Consider the following 9,669-nt stretch of genomic DNA (forward strand, 5'->3'; position numbering starts at 1 on the left):
CAATAGTGACATGACCCCAATTGCCTGTAACGTAAAAGTGAATTTTTAATTAAAGAGGAGAGAGAAAAGTGAATGACGTGTGGACGATCAATGATTAGATTTCTCAGCTAAGCATTTTCTTTTCTATGATTCATGAAGACACATGCACGGCCATGGGTGTGACGAGTCTGAAATGAGCAAATGTGTGAGGGAGTTTATTTCTGCTCCTCAGGGGCCAGATAACATCTTCAGAGCCAGAGTCAGGTCTAGATTAAAACCTTGAGTAGTCAAAGCAGTAAAAACCATTATGAAAACTTCTGTTCCCACCTTCCCACATTTAATTAAAAAAAAAAAAAGAAAAAAGAAAAAAAAGTTCAACTCTTAAACGCATGTAAGAAAGGTGGACAAAGTTCTGATTTCCCCCACATTGGCTTGTACCACTCTTTCTCGAAATAGCAAAAATGAAGCATCCTGTTTGTCTAAATTGTTGAGCCCCTGTTTTACCTGAGCCCTGAAAACGTGCTTCATCTGTCTATTGGGTGGTTAAGGGTTTTCATGTGAGAAAACAGGAAATCATCTTTTAATGAAATTTTTTTTTTTTTTTTTTTTACTGCCCCTCTATCACACAACTTCTGATTCACACACAACACTTGTCCGAAGAAGGTTCATTTAGAGTTGGTCACTCCTAACTTGTTTCTGTACATTATGTCTTGCCACTTTCCCAACCACCCACTACTCAGTAGCCAGTGACTGTTTGAAAACTCTCCTTAAAATTCCTAAATGGGTTCCCATTGTATGATAATGATGATGAAGAGGACAGCAAATACTGGAAGAGAATTTTGCTATTTGCCAGGTTCTATTATTAGCGCTTTTCTTATATTAACTTATTTCATCCAGAGAAAAAGTATACAATGTAGGTACTATTATTATACCCCATTTATAGATGGGAAAATTGAGCATAAACCACAATCACACAGATGCCAAAATGGCAGAGCCAGGATTTAAACATGGGTTGTAGTTTGAAATCAAAGGTATCATAAAAACTCAATTTCTTTTTTTTTTGATTTTTTTTCCAATTTATTTGTTTTCAGAAAAACAGTATTCATTATTTTTTCACCACACCCAGTGCTCCATGCAAGCCATGCCCTCTATAATACCCACCACCTGGTACCCCAACCTCCCACCACCCCCGCCACTTCAAACCCCTCAGATTGTTTTTCAGAGTCCATAGTCTCTCATGGTTCACCTCCCCTTCCAATTTACCCAAAAGCACATACCCTCCCCAATGTCCATAATCAATTTCTTTTTTTTTAAATAGAAGAGAATAAGAATAAAGGCTTCTCAACAGCAGTATTAGAAGCTGGAAAGTTATGGAATAATACCTTCAAAATTTCATATGAAAATTATTCTCAGTCTGTACTTGTATACTTGGAAAAACTATCAATTAAATATGATAGCTGGGAAAAAAAAGATACTTCAAACATGCAAATCTCAAAACAAAATGCACTACTTATGGCCTTTGCCTCAGGAACCTACTACAGGATGTGTTGCACAAAAGGAATGACTAATCCAAATTAAAGATAGATACAGAATTCTAGAAACAGGATAACCAACATGGGAGGGAAGTTAAAGGAGTTCCCAAGAGGACAGTAAAAGTAGTTGAAGGGTGACAGATGAGCAGCAGTTCTAGAGAGTACTCTGTATATGACTAGAAGGTTGGAGTTTCAGAAAAAAAATTGGAACTGATAAATTACATGAAAAATTTGACCCACTAGAACATTATATTGAGAGACATTTTATAGAGCAGTTTGAATTTTGAGATTCAAGAACTACCAAATTTTTAAAATCTTGAAAAAGCATTTAGTCTAGGAAAAAAAAATGTAGCCCCAAAATGGAAATGTAATCAAAATACTTGATTCATTAGTGAAGAATATGTTCATGCTTATAAAAGGGAAATCACTGAATATGGATTTAACAAATAGTTGTGATTTAACAAAACTTGGAAAGTGAAAATCTTCTTTGATTATAATAGAAAGTCAGTGGACAGTGTCTAATTGAATAATCAGAAGGTAGTATTATAATACACGCACACACAGACATGCACACACTTTAAAAATAGGTAAGCACTGGAAGAAACGACTGTTGAGAATGGCTGATTTCGGCATAACAGGCAGGAGAGAGACTGCTGTTTTTAGTTTGTGTCTCATAGGCCCAGCAGACTTCTCAAACAATGCGCATGCCTTACTGACAAAAAATAGTAAATGTACTTTTTAAACTTCCAGAATTAATCATGTTAGATATTAAGTCTTTTTTAAATTGAAACCCAACATTCAACAACAGTTGTGAACATTTTGTTCACAACTGACAAAATAATAGCTACTGGAATACCCTAATGGCAAACCATTGTAGAATGTTTCAGTTGCATGGGGGGCAGAGGGGTAGGATTCTCTTCACAGCACCCCAGCTTTCTTCATGAGAAGGTCGGAGGTACACTGGTTTGTATTATTGCAACATCCATTAGGTGATCGAAGTTGCTTTTCCTTCAGCAAGGGCTATATTTGTCAGAAGGGCATTATGCTTGACCTCCAAATTTGGCTGACAATTTACTGATGAGATTTATAACCTTTGGGTTGCTCTGATATTTTGACATATTCGCTGGGTTCTGGGCCACATTCTGGAAGGCCACCATAACTTCTGGATCCTGCATGGCTGCAAGAACTTCCGGATCACTAAGAATTTCATTGAGCCCAGGCATTCCTGCCATTCCAGGCATTCCTCCAGGAAAATTACCAGGCATTCCCCCAGGAAAGCCACCTGGGAAAGAGCCATACTGAGCTCCTGATTGTCATCTGGCTTCTTCCTCCCTCTGGGCTCTCTCATGTTCTTCCCGAGCCGCCTTAACCCTTTCTATTCTTTCTTTGATCTCTCGCTCTTCACGTTTTCGCTCATATTTTCTCCGATGTTCAGCAATTTTCTGGGCCCTCGGTTGAACTTCTTTCAGCATTGCACTAGCATCTTCATCATAATCCAGTTTACAAGCAAGGACAAGATCATGGGCTGCTTCTTCCCAATGGCCCAGAAGTCTATGTGCTTTCCTACGCCACTTATAAGGCTGAGCTGAGTCAGGATTTATTTCAATAGCTCTGTCACAATCTCGAAGGGCAGCATTTGGCTTCTGTAATCTGATGAAAACACTGACTCTCTTGGCATACAGAATGGCCAAGCGAGGATTTAGTTGGATGGCATCTGTGAACAAATCAATGGCTTTCTGTAGTTCACCATCATTTAGGGCATCAATGGCAGCCACTTTTTTATCATTTGCCTGATCCATCATTTCCTCGGTTATCTCTACATTTTCATCTCCCATTTCTTGAGGGACATCGGTATCTGGTTCAATCACACCTTCATTGTCAATTTCTAGATCACTCTCCTAACTTGATGGTTCATCTATCTTTATGTTTTCCTCCGCCTACTTACTATCTGGTTTTTCTTCCTTGATACTGTCTTCTGATTTAGTTTTATGAGTGGCAGGTAGTATTTTACCCCCCATGCTCTCCACCCACTCCCACAGGAAACGCATTTCCTCGGTGTGCAGAATGCTCGGATCCTGCTTACACATTTTCACGAAAGCCCGAAGCTCACTCACTTTGCGGGGGTCCATGGTCCAGAGGCAGTGGCAGGCGGCAGACGCGGCTGAGGTTGCGACCCGATTCCAGGCATGGGTACTAGCTCTGGGTGTCCACTTGTTCTGGTGCCATCTGTTGAAGAGACTGTTCTCTGTTTGTTATTTTGCTTCTTTGTCAATGATCAGTTGACTCTAGTTGTGTAGTTCTATTTTTAGATTTTCTATTCTGTTCACCTAAACTTTGTGTCTATTGTTAATATCATTCTGTCTTGATTATGTACTTTTACAGTAAGTCTTAAAATTACAAGTGTTCTCCAACTTAGTTCTTCAGTATCTTGTTAGTTATTCTAGATCTTTGCCTTTTTACATAAACTTTAAAATCTGTTTTTCAATATGCACAAAATAGTCTACTGAGATTTTGATTGAGATTGCACTGAACCTATAGATCAAATTGGGAAGAGGAGACATCTTAACACTATTGAGTGCTCTTACATGTAAATTTGGAATATCCATACATGCACATACCTTTGATTTTTTTCATCAGTACTTTGTAATTTTCTGCATATATGTTTGTGCATACTTTATTAGATTTTTACCCAAGCATTTCATTTGGGGGTACTATTATAGAGGGTAATGTTTTTTTAATTCTAAATTTTGATTGTTCTTCACAGGTATTTTCACATAGGAACTTTGTATCCTGAGACCTAGTTATACTCAGTTATTAGTTCTAGGAATTTTTGTTGTTGATTTTGAGGTTTCCACCATAGACAATCCTACCATCTGTGAATACAGTCTAATTTCTTTTTTCAATTTGTAAACTTTTATTCCCTTTTCTTGTCTTATTGCACTGACTAGGACTTCCACTACAGTTTTGGATAGTGCTAGTGAGTAAGGACATAACTGCCTTGCTCCTGAGCTTAAAGGAAACTTTTCTGGCTTCTCACTATAGACATGTTGTTTGCTGTAGGTTATTTATAGATGTTCTTTATCAAAGTGAGGATGTTCCTTTGTATTCCTTGTTGGTTGAAAGTTTTTGTCTTGAATGATATTTTGTTTTGTCAAGTGTTTCTTCTGTGCCAACTGATGTGATCATATGGGTTTTCTACTTTACTACTCTGGTGAATACATGATTCATTTTCTAATGTTGTATACCTGGAAAAAAATCTCACTTGGTCATGATATAAAATTCTTTTGATTGTATTTTGTTTCTGAAGCATTGTGCTTAAGATAATTTTTAAAATATAAATTAGTTGTTGAATGTAAGACAGAGGCCTATGTCAGTGGGTCGCTGCTGAGCTGGGAGAGGTGACACTTATGAAGCAATGGTGTTTGCCTCAGCTCTCACAGAGCTAACAGAGTGCCACAACATTCTGTGAGAACCTCACTGCTTTCTTTGGAAACGGGGACCTCAGGTAACTATCAAATTATATGACGTGATGTTTCAGAGAAATTTAAAAATACTTTACCTCATTGTTATATATGGCAATACCTTCTCAAAATTGTTTCCAGGATAAGGGGGAGAATGTTCCAGAAAAACATCCCCCAGATTTTAAGGATCCATATATAGCCTTCCCACAAAAATGATATAGAGAAAATAAAGCCAGTGGTGGTTATAGTAGAGAATGTCTAGTACTCTTACACTTTTCATAGGTAGGAGGAATAATCAAGAAATAAAGTTAGATGGGCTGCCTCCTGAGTCAGGCAGTGACCCAGCTTTTTGGTTAAGCAGATATAGACATTCCCTCTTGTACTTCTCTATGACCAGAAATGCCTGCTAGGCAGGGGAGAATTTGAATTGATATCCACTGTCCTGTCTATGCACAAAAGTCTGCAGAAAAATGGAAGATTCCCCAACCAATCTCCCTGGCAGAAAAATTTTAGCCCTAGGCTATAAAAACCTTGTAATTTTTAAAACTGCAGTTATTCTTGTGATTTTTATGTATCTATATCCAGATAGACGATAGCTGTGGGTAGATTCACCACCCACTATGTGATGATTTTAGGTGAATAAACATACCACCTAGTCTATGCTTAAATATGTATAGAGGGGGCATATCTATAGGAACAGCACTTTTTCTGCTTATTGGTGGTTACAACAGAAGACATATTGTATTATCTGTATACCACTTTGTATAAGAAGGCTGACATATAGGAAAATAGAGGTAATGCGTTCAATTGTAAAGCTCACATTAAAACTTTGCCAGGCTCACACATAATAAAAGCCAAGTTTTTATACAAAATATGAAAAAGACATCACTCATATAAGATGCCTCTATTTTGATATTATGCCCTCAGCCTCAGACATGTCAGAATCTCAGGAACTTTATAACTCAGGCATTATTTTATAGTTATTGACCTCAGAACCAAAGTTCTTAAAATATACTGAGTGCATTATATATACATTAATTATTTTTTAACACAGAGATAGATGCAAATTAAGATACTTAATATTCAAGAGTTGAAAATATTCAAATTCACAATCACTAATTTACTCTTGGTATTGGTATAAAATAACATTTGTTGCCTGAGTTCTTGTGTAATTTGGTTTTAAAGAAGCTTCTTATACCCATATTTCAATGGTAATGTATACAATTAAAGCATTTAGATTGAAATGTAGAAAAAATAGGATTATAAGGACTGCCATTTAGACATCCAAGTTTTAGTTAATTTAGTATACCATATAAGAAATACATTTGTAAGTATGTAAACGTAGAATGTTTTAAAATATTTTCCTTCCATTTTCTAAACTCACAGATTTTGTACATACACAGTTCCCTGACAGTTTTCTGCCTCAATGTGACCCAGCAGTGGGACTGAAGCATTCTGAGAAGATTCTCTGAATTGGTCAGGTTATGGATTACTAGAAATAAGTGGATGAATACAATATTTTTTAATGCTGACAGTAAATAAAAGCCAGTGAATTCAAATATCTCTTAAAATAAGGAACTCTAGAGGATTTGTTATTTATAAATATTCAAATATTGTCCTTATTAACACAGGTAAGAAATATTCCAAATGATACAATATTATGCTTATAATAAAGACAGAAATCTGTTGTTCTACCTTTCAGTTCCAAATCTGGTTTCTTTATGCACAGAAGAAATTAAATTTTTTTATTTCTATTTCAGTGTCCCAAACAACCATCTGAAATACACTTGTAAGATTAAGGTAATGTATAATGCTCATTCACAACATAGTTTTTTTCAGAAAGAATGAATAAAAACATGCAGTTCAGTTCAGTATCCTTACTAATCTTGTCTTTATTGTTTATCTTAGATTTTTAAATTAAAATGTGGTTTCTTAAAATATTGCATTAAAATATTTACCTTTTTTTTTAGATTTTATTTATTTATCAGAGAGAGAGAGGGGAGAGAGTGAGCACAGGCAGACAGAATGGCAGGCAGAGGCAGAGGGAGAAGCAGGCTCCCTGCCAAGCAAGGAGTCCGATGCGGGACTCGATCCCAGGATGCTGGGATCATGACCTGAGCCGAAGGCAGCTGCCTAACCAACTGAGCCACCCAGGCGTCCTTGATAATGATAAATAATCACCTCCTATATTTTTGCACCCAAGGCAAGGGCCTCACTTGCCTCGCCCTGACCCTTGTCCAAGTGCTTCTTGAACATTGAGTCTATCTACCAGGTAGTGCATTAGGCACTTTATAGATTAAAAGTGCCTCTAAATATAAGGCAGTAAAGAAGGAAGGTAAAAGGATTTTTATTTGTTTTTTTTTAATTTGTTTTATTTGGTATTTAGGTGCAAATTAAGTATATTTTGAATAATTAGAAGGATTTTAATTCCTTAAAACACGTATTAGAGTCCTACAAATGACTAAATAGCAAAGGAGAGTGCAACAGTATAGTCTTCAGATTTTAGTGATATTTATATAAACAATAAAAAATAGAGAATATAGAAAATACAACTAATATCTAGTTTAAAAACTCTCAACAAAGTGGTTATAAAGGGAAAGTACCTCAACATAATAAAAGCCATATATGATAAACCCACAGCTAGCATAATAGTCAACATTTAAAAACTGAAAGCTTTTCTGCTAAGATTGGGAACAAGACAAGAGTATCCACTCTCAACCCTCTTATTCAACATAGTATTGGAAGTCCAAGCCAGACCAATTAGGCAAGAAAAAGAAATAAAATATATCCATATAAGAAAGAATGAAGTAAAATTATCACTATTTGCAAAAACATGATATTAGATATAGAAAAACCCGAAGACTCTATCAAAAAACTGTTTGAACTAATCAGTAAATTCAGAAAAGTAGCAGGATACAAAAATCAATATGCAAAAATCTGCTCCATCTCTACACACTAACAATGAACTATCAGAGAAATGAAGTAAACAATCCCACTTGCAAATTGCATTGAAGAAAACAAAATATTTGGGAATAAATTTAACCAAGACGGTGAAAAAAAGACTTATACACTGAAAGCAAGACATTGAAGAAAAAATTAGAGAAGACACAAATCAAAGGAAAAATATTCCATGCTAATGGATTAGAAGAATGAGTATTATTAAAATGTCCTATTACCCAAAGCAATCTACAGATTCAGTGCAATCCCTATAAAAATTCCAATAGCCTTTTTCACAGAAATAGAAAAAATAATACTAAAATTTATATGGGATCACAAAAGACCCCAGTCAAAGCAATCTTGAGAAAGAAGAACAAAGCTGGAGGTATTACACTTCTTGATTTCAAAGTATATTACAAAGCTGCAGTAATCAAAACAGGATGGTATTGGCATAAAAAGAGATACATCAATCAAGGAACTGAATAGAGAGCCTGATATTAAACCTTCACATAGATGGTCAACTAATTTACCAAAAAAAAAGAGGCAAGAAGAACAGTCTCCTCAATAAATGGTACTGGGAAACCTGAACAGCCACATGCAAAATAATAAAATTGAACTGACATTTTACAGTATACACAAAAATTAACTCAAAATGGATGAAAAAGTTGAATGTAAGACCGAAAACCATAAAATTCCTAGAAAAAAACACTGATGGCATCCTGGACATCAATCTTGTTGATGATGCTTTGGATTTGACACCAAAATCGAAGGCATCAAAAGAAAAATAAACCAGTAGAACTAAACCAAACTAAAAAGCTCTGTACAGCAAAGGAAACCAACAAAATAAAAAATAAAAAAGCAACCTACCAAGTGGGAAAGAATATTTGTAAATCATATATCTGAGAAGGGATTAGTGTCTAAAAATGTATGAAAAACTCATATAACTCAAGAGCAAAAAATAAACAATCTGATTAAAAAATGGTCAGAGGAACTGAATATTTCCTTCTTTCCAAAGAAGACACACAGATGGCCAATAGGTCAATTCCAAGATGCTCAGCATCACTTATCAGGGAAATGCAAATCAAAACCACAGTGGGATATCACCTTAGAGCTGGTAAAATGGCTACTATCAAAAAGACAAGAAATACTTGCTGGCTAGGATGTGGAGCAAGGGGAACCTTTGTGCACTGTGGGTGGGAATTTACACTGAAACAAGCCACTATGCAAAACAGTATGGTGGTTGCTCAAAAAATTAAAACTAGAACTACCATATGGCCCAGAAGTTCCATTTTTGGATATTTATCCAAACAAAATAAAAACACTAACTTGAAAAGATATCTGGGCTCCTAGAGTATTATTTGTGATAGTCAAGATATGGAAACAACCTAGGTGTCCATTAGTGGATAAATGGGTAAAAGAAAAAATATCTCATACACACACATACACATACACACACACACACACACAATATTATTCAGCCATAAAAAAGAAGGAAATTTTGCTATTTGCAACATGTATGAATCTTGAGGGCATTATGCTTAGTGAAGTCAGACAGACAGAAAAACACAAATACCTATGGGTAAAATGGATGAAGGTGATTAAAAGATACAAACTTCCAGTTTTAAAATAAGTAAATCCTGGAGATATAATGTACATCACAGTGACTGTAGTTAATAATACAGTACTGTATATTTGAAAGTTGCTAAGACAGTAGATTTAAAAGTTCTTATCACAAGAAAACACATAATTATGTGAAGTGA

General features: G+C 35.6%; 1 pseudogene; it reads right to left on the minus strand.

Moving 5' to 3' along the window:
* Positions 1-2,517: 2,517 nt before the first annotated feature.
* Positions 2,518-3,640, minus strand: LOC122904106 (annotated as a pseudogene).
* Positions 3,641-9,669: the final 6,029 nt, after the last annotated feature.

This window comes from Neovison vison, chromosome 4 (genome assembly GCF_020171115.1).
Source record: "Neovison vison isolate M4711 chromosome 4, ASM_NN_V1, whole genome shotgun sequence".
Classification (NCBI taxonomy): Eukaryota; Metazoa; Chordata; class Mammalia; order Carnivora; family Mustelidae; genus Neogale; species Neogale vison.